Source organism: Lycium ferocissimum, chromosome 6, assembly GCF_029784015.1.
Source record: "Lycium ferocissimum isolate CSIRO_LF1 chromosome 6, AGI_CSIRO_Lferr_CH_V1, whole genome shotgun sequence".
Taxonomy (NCBI): Eukaryota; Viridiplantae; Streptophyta; class Magnoliopsida; order Solanales; family Solanaceae; genus Lycium; species Lycium ferocissimum.
Window position 1 is genome coordinate 59,396,938 of NC_081347.1, and position 12,918 is coordinate 59,409,855.

A 12,918-nucleotide genomic window follows, 5' to 3' on the forward strand; every position below is an offset into this window, starting at 1 on the left:
AACTGCAAGCAGTTTATCCAGTTTTTCATATATCCATGCTGAGAAAATGTGTTGGAGATCCCTCCAGAGTCGTACTTGTTGATGACATCCAAGTCACAGAGAATCTGACATACGAGGAAGAACCAATTGCTATTCTTGACAGACAAGTCCGCAGACTCAGAAATAAAGATGTGGCTTCAGTAAAGGTTCTATGGAGGAGTAAAGATAGGGAAAAGATGACGTGGGAAACTGAAGCAAAAATGAAGTCCAAGTACCCTTATTTATTCCCTGCCCCAGTTAATACCATCCCAGAAGAAGTCTTGCAAGATTTTGCCTTCTCCGTAAATCACCCACAAGGTAAAAGTCATACGCCAACCCTTGAGAGTCAATGAGATGAGAAATATTAGTCTAATCATTGCATGACTGCGTGTCATTAATTACGGTATCGTATAGGGCTTGTGATTAGGACTTGTGACATGTAGGAGATTAGTGGTGCTCCAATCATAAGAGATACTTTACTAACATCCTGTGGAAGTTTGATTAACCCTCGGGTATTCCAACATTCGAGGACGAATGTTTTTGAAGGGGGAGAATGTTACACCTCGTAGTTTTGTACGTGAAATCTATTAGACATTAGTTGTTTTGAGTGTAGACCTGGAGGACTTCCTAGGATATGTGATATTGTATGCACATATCTCATGGTTACGAGGGTTTAAGTTCATATAACAAGATACGGAAGAATTGGAGGGCAAGTGGATCAAGAAAATTAAGTTTGTTGGATTTTATGGAAAATATGAGGGGCAATTTTGGTCCAACTTTGAGAAAGAATATCTTTTAGTATATGAGGATTTTTGAAGCAAAGCAAAAGCCTAAATTGAAGTTCATGAAGTCTAATTTCAAACACAATAAACCGTTCATCGATACGATGTCGGAGTAAAGAATTATCGATACGATGTCGGAGTAAGTATTTCTCTCACCGAGCCACGCTATAGTCGATCGGGTACGACACCTATTGTGCAGACTAGTGCAGTTGGGTACGGATTACCCGGACGCGGGATGATGATGATATGATGATAACACCGAGCCTATATGGCCGGGTACAGTATTATATATATATGTATGAATTTTTTTAAGAAAAAAACCTAATCATGCATGACATACGCCTTAAGAGGCATTCAGAGATATAGGTTGAGCTCTTTTATCTTATGATATCTTCATTATGTTGTTACTCATGCTTTACATACTCGGTACATTCTTCGTGCTGACATCTTTTTGTTTATGGATGCTGCGTTCATGCCTGCAGGTAAATAGGGAGACGGACCAGACCCCTAAGTTGCTTCATCAACGAGTGTACAGGAGCGCTCCATTTGTTCCGGAGTTGCAGTTCAGCTGGTACTATGCTTTTGTATATGTGTGTATATATATATATATATATACTGGCACGACGGGGTCCTGTCCCGTCTTTATAATGTTATACACTACTTATAGAGGCTCGTAGACAGAGGGGTATAGCTAGATGTTCCATGACCTCTTCGGTTCACATTTTGTCACATCATTTTGGCAGCCTTGTCGGCATGTATATATGGGCATAGTTTGATGGTGAATATACATGTGCCTATATCTTTTGAACTTATGCCCTTACATATTATCGTGTTTATGAGTTAGCTTTGTGGTCCACTTAGATATAGATCATGGGATGTAATCATGAGGTGCTCGGTAGGTTAGCTCCGAGTGCCCGTCATGGCCCTCCGGTTGGGTCATGACAGTCGTGCCGGACTCAAGTCTTTCATGTCAAATGACTTAGACAAATCTTCAATTTAGCAATTAATCAACTTCGTATCTTGTCCTACACTTAATATTGTTATACCCCATTTTAACTGGGTCAAAGCGGAGTATAATATATTGGTGATTCCTAATTATTCAACTTAAGGAGTCGCCACCTAATTATTTTAACGGTGAATTAGGACACCTAATTATTAACTAAGTAAATGCTAAAAATTAACTCCAATTAATGGTCTACTTAACTAACGTGATTCTAGGTAAGAGTCCAAATTATCCTAAAGAGAAGGGGTTAAGTATCCTTTAAGATCCGTTAAATACGGTTAACCGACTAAACTTAGGTTAATATAAGAAATAGTGACAACATATAGTATATTAATATCTTACAAATAACTTGAGAAAAAGGTACTCTTAATTAAGTATTTACGTGATTAAAGTAGAAATCTTTGGCAATTAATAACGTGAGGACTTTCTAAATTTAAATGAAGAAAATACTAGGGCATCCACCAAGTGGGATAGCTTAAAATCATTTTGTAATCCATGCATGTTGGTGTCATTTTTTTTAAAAATGGAACTCAGCACTAAGTTATCATTTAAAGAAGTCTTGCAAGTTTAAATCTTTGGCTGGAAATATATCATATGAATGTTCAATGATCAAAGAAACCTGAATGATAAAAAAAAAATGTTCCAGTGACGTAAAAAAAAAAAAAGTACTTCCTTTAATTAGTTCCTTCTTAAAAATAAAAGTTGCACCTCTATATTAGAACTTGATAATTGTTTGTTAAGAAAAAAAGGTTTAGCCAATACTTGCTTAATAGTATTTCAACTTCCTTCACCATAAGGAAAACCAATTTTCATTAACTCGAAAGAAGCTATTGAAGTTCTGGAAAACCAATTTGCACTTGATTCAAAAATCAAATCATATCTTGTTTTTTTTTTTACAAGACTACGGCTAAACAAAAAAGTTATTGTATAAACAAATTCTGGTTTCTTAATTATAGGTATTAAGGACTACCAAAATGAGAAAGAAAAGAAGCTATTGGTTTCCCCACATAACATCTACCCTTTCTAAGTTACAAAACTAATCCTAGACCTATCCCTCTATCATCAAAAGCAAAGTAAAAGTTCAACAGGTTAATACCAAAACAACCATATCATACGAATCAAAGAAAATAAAAGCAACTATGCGAAACAATATCCGTGCTTAGACCCGGCATATCATTATAAGACCAAGCGAGCACGTCCACATATTGTCTCAAAAGGTTGATTAGTTCTTCCCTTTGTGGCGGATTTAAATGGACGCTAATTCTTGTTTCCTTTACTATTTCTGAATCTCCCAAGTTTATGGTCTCTATTTCATCCAAATTTGGTTTTGGCTTATTCTCAAAATACTCAAATTCTTTAGTTAACTCTTCAGGTTGTATGTCCTCTTCATATTCTTCAGAGTCTTGTTCAACATTTAGGATTGGTTCGCTTGTTTCATTATGTGCCACATTCACAGTATCAGCAGATTTACTAGTTTGATTGCTGAAAAAGAAAAGAGAAATTAATTAAATGAAGACGGAATTAAAAATAGAAAAGCATAGTTTGGATTTGGCATTTAAGCTTTCAAAAGGTGGAGGCAAAACACAACAAAAGCATAAACACGATTCAGGCCTCAATTTTGAATCGCGTTGTTTCATTAAATACTAATACAATCATCTACCAAGACTCCCGGAGAACCGGGGACGGGGTACAAGTCCAATTGTTTAAAGCATCTCCAGGCTTAGCATCCCAGATAGTTGGACTTTCAATGCAATCATCCAAAATCACATTGCATTTAACTTCTTCCTCGGCAATGAATAGGTTCTGGAGTCCTTCCACGAGGTTGTCTTCCGTAGCTTCCTCTGATACTTAGGTGACAGACGCCTTGGAAAATGACTGATTCAGGAGAGGGAAAGGCTTTGGCAAGGGAATATCACCTTTCCTTCTGAGACTAGCCAATGAGATTTCTTCAAAAGTGGGCTCATATCCAAGACCAAAAGTATCCTTCTGACCGGGCAATTGAATTGGTTTTACTATTCCATCCAAGTTCACTCCGAGACCTCGACCAGGCTTAAAACCATTCTTTAACATTTCCCAAGCCACCATCATAAGCACACGTGGCAATTTTACCCTTTCAGCTTGAGTAGTACACATAATTTCCTTAACATGGAAAACAGATCCATCTAGCCTTTCTACACTTTCAATAATAGGAATTGAGTTTTCGGAATAGATCGAATTGTTGCCTTCTCCATGAACCATAATTTCCTGATGATTCCAGATAAATTTCAAATTTTGGTGCAGGGTAGAAGGGACTGCACTAGCCATATGGATCCATGGCCTTCCTATCAGCAAGTTGTAACTAGCAGATATATCCATCACTTGGAATTCCACCGTAAATTCCACGGGTCCAATTTTCAGTGCTAAGTCCATTTCCTCTACGACACCCCTTTGAGCTCCATCAAAACCTTTAACCCTCACGTGACTGTCACGAAGTTTCCCGATATCAATTCCTAAAGCTCGGAGAGTAGTGAAAGGGCATATGTTAACAGCTGAACCCCCATCAATCAACACTTTAGAAATGAATTTATCCCTGCATTTGACTGTAATGTTCAATGCCTTGTTGTGCCCCAAACCTTCAGGCGGCAACTCATCGTCATGAAAAGAGACTTTGTGGGCTTCGAGGACTTCTCCAACCATGGCTGAAAATTTCTCGCTAGAGGTCTCGGCTGGAACATAAGCTTCATTTAGTACCTTCACTAAAGCGCTCCTATGAGTTTCAGAATTCATCAACAATGATAATAAAGAAATTTGGGCTGGTGTTTTCTTTAGTTGTTCTACAATAGAATATTCCTTAGTTGGCATCTTCCTCCAGAATTCTTCTACTTCAGCCTCGGTCACAGACTTTTTTTGGTTGTTTTCCTTACTCGGTGCTCCTCGTGCTATCTCTTCAGGGGCATAACACTGCCCGTATCTTGTTCCCAGCGGCAAAGAACAATTTCTACAACTAATTTTGCCTTTCCTTTGTTCCTTTCATCAGACGACTAATTCTAAGGAACTGCTTTGGTGTTGAAAGAAGGTGCCTGAGCAACTAAGGCTGTGATCCTAGGCCTTGGAGTGAGCACTTCCACTTCAATTGGTGCCCTCATTTGGACTGTGATTACGGGAGCAATAAAGGCTGATGATTCAACCTTTTCCTCTTTTTTGACCGGTACAATAGTCCCTTCCAAGTTACAATCTTTATCAATGGTAATCATGTTCACATTTGCATCACCATGATTGGGTAGAGGGCTGTTGTTTATATTTGGGGGAGCTCCTTTGAGCTGGATGACTCCTTCTTTGATTAATGCCTCGATTTTATCTTTGAGAGTAAGGCAATTTTCGCATCATGTCCGTGAACTCCGAGTGATACGCACAATGCTTAGTCCCATCATACCATCCAGGAAGGGGGTTAGGAACTCTTCTTTGAATCGGTTGGAGTATCCCTGCGGTTCTCAACCTTTCATATAATTGGGCTAAGGGTTCGACTAATGGTGTATAAGTTTTGATTGGTTTTCTTTCAAAGTTTGAGCGAGGTCTGGATGCATTTTGTGGATGACTTTATGGTTAGTATTGGGGTTGAGGCGAGTATATTTGTTGGTATTGCGATGGGCTTCGATAGGCAGGTGCTCGAGGTGGACAATATGTTGGCTGGGTGTGATAAACAGGATAGGGAGCGAGTGGAGGTTGGTAAGAAGGCTGAGGGACTTGGGCGTATTGGCTATAATATGAAGGCTGGGATGAAGGGTATTGGTAGGTTAACATCTGGTTTGGTCTACGTTCCTGGATGGTCATGACCACGGACACTCTGTCCTTCTTCTTCTTAGCTGCTCCCCCAATTGAATCTAATTGAATTGCCTTACTTTTGCTTGCAAGGCTGCCAAATTTGTGAGTCTTTCCATCTTGATATCTTCTTCTATGAAATCTCCCATCCTAACAACTTCAGAAAACTTTTACCCGATGACACTTATCAACCTTTCATAATATGTTGCATCTTTTAGAGATTGTACAAAGAGCGTCGTCATCTCACTTTCTGCCGTCGGGGGTTGGACCTTTGCAGCTTCTGCTCTCCACCGCATAGCATACTCTCTGAAAGTTTACGGTGACTTTCCTTTCTAACTTCGGTAAATAGAATACGTCGTGGGACGATCTCGGTTTAAGCTAAACTCCGTCTATGAATTCTTGCGCCATCTCTCCCCAACTACGCCATTTTCGCGGATCTTGGCGTGTGTACCAATCAAGTGCTTCTCTGTCAAGCTCCTTATAAAATTCCTTCATCCTAATGGCTTGATCTTTCCCTACTCCAACAAGCTTATCACAGTACGATCTCAAATGAGCCCGAGGGTTTCCTTTTCCATCAAACATATCGAATTTTGGCACCTTATATCCGGCAGGCAACTCAATATCGGGATGAATACACAGGTCCTCGTATTCAAGTCCTTCACATCCCTTGTGGGTTTGGATGCTTTTAAATGCTTCCTTCAGATTATGAATCTCTTTTGCAACATTCTCGTCCGCTTTTGCCCTTGCTTCCTTTTCTATCTCCTCATAAGGATTGGCTTCTGGATGTGGCATGGTTTATAATTGGGTAGTGAAAGGTTGAGCTTCCGCTACATATACTGGTGGCACATACTGCATGTTATGGTTAGCAGCATGTGCCAATGGCATGTGTTGGGTTGCTTGGTAGCTTTGGGTAAATGGGGTGGTCTGGTTGAGTGGGATAGTTTAGATAACTGAAGGCTGAGGAATATATGGAGTGGTGAAGGGTAACGGATTGGCTTGTTACAAGTTAACTTGTTGTGGGTTGGCTGGTTGCGGGTTAGTTTGTTGCGGGATGGCTTGTTGTGGGTTAGTTGGTTGTGGGATGGCTTGTTGTGGGTTAGTTTGTTGAGAGATGGTTTGTTGTAGGTTAGTTTGTTGCGGGATGGCTTGTTGTGGGATGGTAAGTGAATTAGTAACGCTTGGATTGGTTGTGTGAAGCGAAGGGTTTGAGGGAAAAGGTTGAGGGGCGGGTGAGTCAACAGGCGAAAAGGACGGTGGGATAGTCGCACTCGTTCTTTGTTCATGGATAGGGGTGTTGAGGGTAATGGACAGGTTGGTGAGGTTTTGAAGTCGCTCAATTTCACTTTGCATATTGGCCATTTGTTGCATCAATTGGGCGATGAGTTCATCGGCATTTCTTCCCTCCGAAGTCTCAGGTTCGTCTCTCGGAACGGTGATAAGTCCCAAGCCAGTCTGTTCAAATGCACCTGAACCATTCATGTTGTCGGATGCTCGTGCTTTTGATCTTGTGAAGTACAGGTGATCCGCCAGTTCGCAGTCAACACGAATCAACCTTTGGGGAAATAATCAAAATAAAAGAAAACCTTCAAAAATGAAGAAAACTACGTTAGTATAGTGTGAATGATTGCTGCTTTGATAAAATATTTTCACATTTAACAAATAATGTTGAAAGAAACATATATCACATAGTAAACAAATCACATAGTAAAAGAAAAATCATAGTGCGACCTATTAAGCATGGGACCTCTTTTGTGCCAGAGGTAGGCCTAGCGCCAAATATTCGAGATTATGATAGATTAATCCAAGCCATTAAATTGAGACACTTGAGTTTGGAAATAAAAGGCCAAGTTTCATTAAAATAACAAAAGCGAGTACATTGATGAGACAATAAACTAAAATACATAAAAGGTGACATAATGTAAAGACAATCCTAAGACTTGGCCTAGATCTTTTGCACTTGATCACGCTGGCGGCGAAAATGAAGATGATGCCCTGTCATTGCTAGGCCCTACTTCCATATTCCCCAAATGCTGCATTATATTTGCCATTTGAGCCCACATCTCGGGAGTGACAACCATGGTCCCCAAGCGAGAATGTCTTATCCAAATTGTCTTCCCAATATCCTCGAAGCCTGGTTCACCTGCTGGGCTAGGATCTATGTTACCATAGTCTTCTTGAAGCCACGCATGATATTCTGGAATACCTCCTGCCGGTCCAACCCCAATACTTATTGGATTAATATTATCCCATTCATCGAGACTCTGGCCAGCTCTAGGAACTCTGAAGTCTAGCCCAAAGAGGATTTCAGAACCACTCATATTAACTCGAAGAGGGATTACTTGATCTAGACCGAACTGTCGAAGTACGCGTCTTTGGAGCATATGGCTGGAGGCCTTTCGACCCAATAAGCTCGATATAGTAAAGTCTTCTACCTCTTATGTAGGCCATGGTACGTGATAGCAATGGGTATTTCCATTGGATTTGATCACCAGTGCGGGAAATCAAGAACTCATACCAATCATTAGTGCCGACTGGAGATACAAACGGTTTCATTCTTTCATAAAAACTATCAATTTTGTTTGATTCACTGAAACATATGTCTGCCATATTCGGACGTTGGTATAAATGCTCCATTGCCCACATCTGTAGGAGAAGATTGCCACCCTCAAAGAAATTGTTTCACCTCTTTTACACTTTCCTAAAGCTCGAAGTATTTCTGCTAAAATCATGGGAAGCAAGGTGAGTTGCGCGCCGTCAACTCCTTCAAAAAGTGCTCGAGCCACGGAACATGTGCAAGTACTGATCTTCCCATTTTCACGTGGGAATACCAAAGTCCCAAGTAAGGCAACAACAAATACAATAGCACGTCTAACTTGCCAATAGGCGCAAGTGCATGAGAATTCCTTCTTGAACAGCTTGTGACCATCTTGACGACCGTACCTCTCATACAAGTAATCCAAAGAGACCCAGTTATTCTCGAAGCATCGGAGTTTCTTAGTGTTCTTCAACCCCAAGTAGCGGAGAAATTTCTTCCCTGATTGACTGTGTGGGATAATCTGACCTCTCCCTTGGTATTTCAAATTAGTGAAATAACTGATTTCTTCCAATGTGGGTGTGAGTTCAAAGTCCTTAAATTTGAAGACAACTCGATTTGGATCCCAAAATTGAAGTAATGCTCTAATCACATGTTTGTCGGGAGTGATCTGGAACAGTGAAGTGAGGAACCTCAACCTCCTCATAATAGCCAGTCTACTACCAAGGTCCAAATCTTCCCACCATATCCTCAGCTTACTTGGAACGCCACTGACCATCTTAATCTTGGGGATCTAGGGGACGAAATCCATCCTACAAAAAAAGAAAAAGAAATGATGCCCAAACTCGACATGTCATGGTTAGGCTTGGATCCTTCTATCATTATCACGTTACACCTAATATGCTTGTTGGTCGTTGGGTTGTGAAACCCGTCGACAATTTGGTGGGCTTCCTAATTGTGGAGTCGATACCAAGGACCGACTCACCTAAGGTTTATGCATGCATGACTTAAATGGAATTAGTGGCATAGCTCTATCCTAAGTTTTCTAAGATTTGGCTTACTAGACACAAGGTTCCCGAGCGGACTACTCGAGTGAGAAGGCTACGCGGTCACCGGAAATTCGGACACCCCGCGCATATGCCAACTCTCCTAAATTTTGAGATTTTGAAAGAAATTTGCGGGTGCGCAAAGCACACCTCGCGTGCACGTGTGATAGTGTGAATTTTCCGTAATTGGAGGAAATATGAGCGGAATGACAGTTTTAAAGAAAGCAATAACACATAATTACAAGAATTCACAAAAAAGAAATAGTTAATGTACATAACAAAAATTATCACATAAAATTAAAAAAAAATCACATAAGAAGAATAACTAAAGCACAATAACTTAATTAGCCTAAGTTTGTTATGGTTAAGAACCTAAAGTCCCCAGCGGAGTCGCCAAGCTGTTATACCCCATTTTAACCGGGTCAAAACGGAGTACAACGTATTGGTGATTCCTAATTATTCAACTTAAGGAGTCGCCACCTAATTATTTTAACGGTGAATTAGGACACCTAATCATTAACTAAGTAAATGCTAAAAATTAACTCGAATTAATGGTCTACTTAACTAACGTGATTCTAGGTAAGGGTCCTAATTGTCCTAAAGGGAAGGGGTTAAGCATCCTTTAAGATCCGTTAAATACGGTTAACCGACTAAACTTAGGTTAATATAAGAAATAGTGACAAAATATAGTATATTAATATCTTACAAATAACTTGAGAAAAAGGTACTCTTAATTAAGTATTTACGTGATTAAAGTAGAAATCTTTGGCAATTAATAAGGTGAGGACTTTCTAAATTTAAATGAAGAAAATACTAGGGCATCCAGCAAGTGGGATAGCTTAAAATCATTTTGTAATCCATGCATGTTGGCGTCATTTTAAAAAAAAAATGGAACTCAACACTAAGTTATCATTTAAAGAAGGCCAAACCCATCGACATACATCTGTGGTCGTCCACTTCTTTCACTTGAACACCTCAAGTGCCCCTTGTTCCTATTGAGCACTTAGACTACCCGAATTTTGTTCCAATTAGGCATTTTTTGCTGAATCTGCTAAATATGGAAGGTGTGTGAAACACACACGCTGATGTCGTGTCAAAGTGGCGAATGAAATGAAGACATGTGGCACATACTCCTAAAATAATTATTAAACAATATATATTGTGAGTAAAAAAACTATTTAGTTAATTAAAATAGAAACAAAAAAAATTGCAACAGCTTCCTCCTCCGTCTTCTTCTTCAAATCCTCCGACGACGACCACCATGAGCGCAAATCCAACCACCACCGGCGCCTCATTCTTCTTCGTTTCTATCACCATAACCACCAATACATCCTCCTCACCCTTTATCGAATTTGACCTCTACCACTATCGAACATTTTATTGGTTTTCAAATGATACCCATGACAAGTCCTATTTCAAGCAAACCTTTGAATACCCATGTCCTTAGTAAGATTTGATTTCTTGAAAGCTTAAAAAAATACGCGGCCTCTTTTGCTAGAAGCAATAATATTACACACAAAATTATTTTGAATAACCCATGTCTTGCATCAAAATTGGTGTAAAGAAGTGCCTACGAAAATGATTGAACAGAACCATCTCATGAATCATGATTGTGGAGGGGGAATCGGCGCCATTTGTGCGGGGGAATTTTCCGATCTTGCGATATATAATGTTTTTATTGAATAACCCATGTGCTTTCTTTCTTGTTTTGGTGATACACAAATTCTTAATTGATTTAATTTGCCACGGGAAAAAATGATAGGAGAGGAGAAGATTGAATATATGGTGGCGACATTACGGTGGCAGGATGGCGGTGGATGGTGGAGGAAGTCTTGGAAGGAGAGAGAAGGAAGAAGAATATGTAAAAAATAAAAACTTGCAAAATTTAAGTCTTCCACGCGCCTCTTTTAAGTGATCCACACAAATCTTGCCATGTCAGCAAAAAATGCCTAATTGGAACAAAATTCGGGTAGTCTAAGTGCTCAATAGGAACAAGGGGCACTTGAGGTGTTCAAGTGAAAGAAGTGGACGACCACAGATGTCCGTCGATGGGTTTGGCCTTTAAAGAAGTCTTGCAAGTTTAAATCTTTAGCTGGAAATATATCATATGAATGTTCAATGATCTTAGAAACCTGAATGGTAAAAAAAAAAGCGTTCCAGTGACGTAAAAAAAAAAAAAGTACTTCCTTTAATTAGTTCCTTCTTAAAAATAAAAGTTGCACCTCTATATTAGAACTTGATAATTGTTTGTTAAGAAAAAAGGTTTAGCCAATACTTGCTTAATAGTATTTCAACTTCCTTCACCATAAGGAAAACCAATTTTCATTAACTCGAAAAAGCTATTGAAGTTACGGGAAAACCAATTTGCACTAGATTCAAAAATCAAATCATATCTTTTTTTTTTTTTTTTACAAGACTACCAGCCAAACAAAAAAGTTATTGTATAAACAAATTCTGGTTTCTTAATTATAGGTATTAATGACTACCGAAATGAGAAAGAAAAGAAGCTATTGGTTTCCCCAATAACATCTACCCTTTCTAAGTTACAAAACTAATCCGGGACCTATCCCTCTATCATCAAAAGCAAAGTAAAAGTTCAACAGATTAATACCAAAACAACCATATCATAACAGAATCAAAGAAAATAAAAGCAACACCCTCGCTCTCATTTCTTTTTTTTTTTCTTGTTCGGATGGGGGAGTGCAAGGAAATGAATAATAAGGAATGGAAGCTTCATCGTCCCTCTTTTAATTTCCTTTTCTTTTTCTGCTTGGAGGTACAGCGAGGGGACGACATAGATGTATGCAAATTTTGACTATCGGCGATGTGAGTCTCATTCGAGACTCTTTGCGACTCCGTGACATGCAAAATAAAGAGATGAAAAGAAGGATTAGTATAAGAAACTCTTATATAAAGGAGAATAGATAAGAAAAATAAGCGTCACCATCAAGGATAACAAATATACACTTGTGAACAAAACTCGTTCTCAAAGTATTCTAACATGGTACTCCATTTTGTTACATTTATATCTTTCACATCAAGAGCATATGGTGCTATAAATAGAATATATCATTAGCCATAAACATGGGAGGAACATAATTAAAGCTAAATCAGTGGACTTCTTGGGCTATTAATATGCTATTAAGGAAAACTTTGAGCTACTAACATGCTTTCAAACCCAATCAAAAAGAGTGATTTTTTTTTTTTTAAATATTACAGCATGCTTTTGACAGAGACTTTGAGCTTGTCCCAAACTTGACTTAAGCACCAGATCATTTTCATAGATATATATATATATATAAAAAAGATACCTCTAAGTTCTAAGCTACGTTTTCTAATTCCAAACAGAGTAGGGAAAATCCAGAACAACACTTTATGATATGGGCAGAAAATAAATCACATTCAGATGAGCACTTTCGAATAAAATTTCTTATCGGCATGCTCTTACATAATACCTAGTTAAATAGGGACCTTAAACCATAGTTTCCACAGGCTATATGTATTCTTGTAAGTAAGTAAATGAAGGTTACGCTAATGTAAATTCTGATACGGACAACAGCTAAATCTCATACAAAAGAACACTTTTGGAGTAAAAAAAATTTCCCAGAGACATGTTTTTATAAAATAGTGAAACACAAATCTTAAACCATGTTTTCAAATAAAAAAAAAATACTTAAGATAGGCAGTAATCTAAATCTAAAGAGCATCAGAAATCATCAACAAGACAAACAAACTTGC

The 12,918-nt window shown here is 38.7% G+C and overlaps 1 long non-coding RNA gene across 1 annotated transcript; it reads right to left on the reverse strand.

The window, feature by feature from the left end:
- Positions 1–1,843: 1,843 nt before the first annotated feature.
- Positions 1,844–12,918, reverse strand: LOC132060850 (uncharacterized). The gene is made up of 3 exons (XR_009416041.1): positions 11,733–12,918; positions 2,717–2,839; positions 1,844–2,659 (listed from the first exon to the last, which is right to left on the reverse strand). It is a non-coding gene; the product is annotated as an uncharacterized LOC132060850 (long non-coding RNA).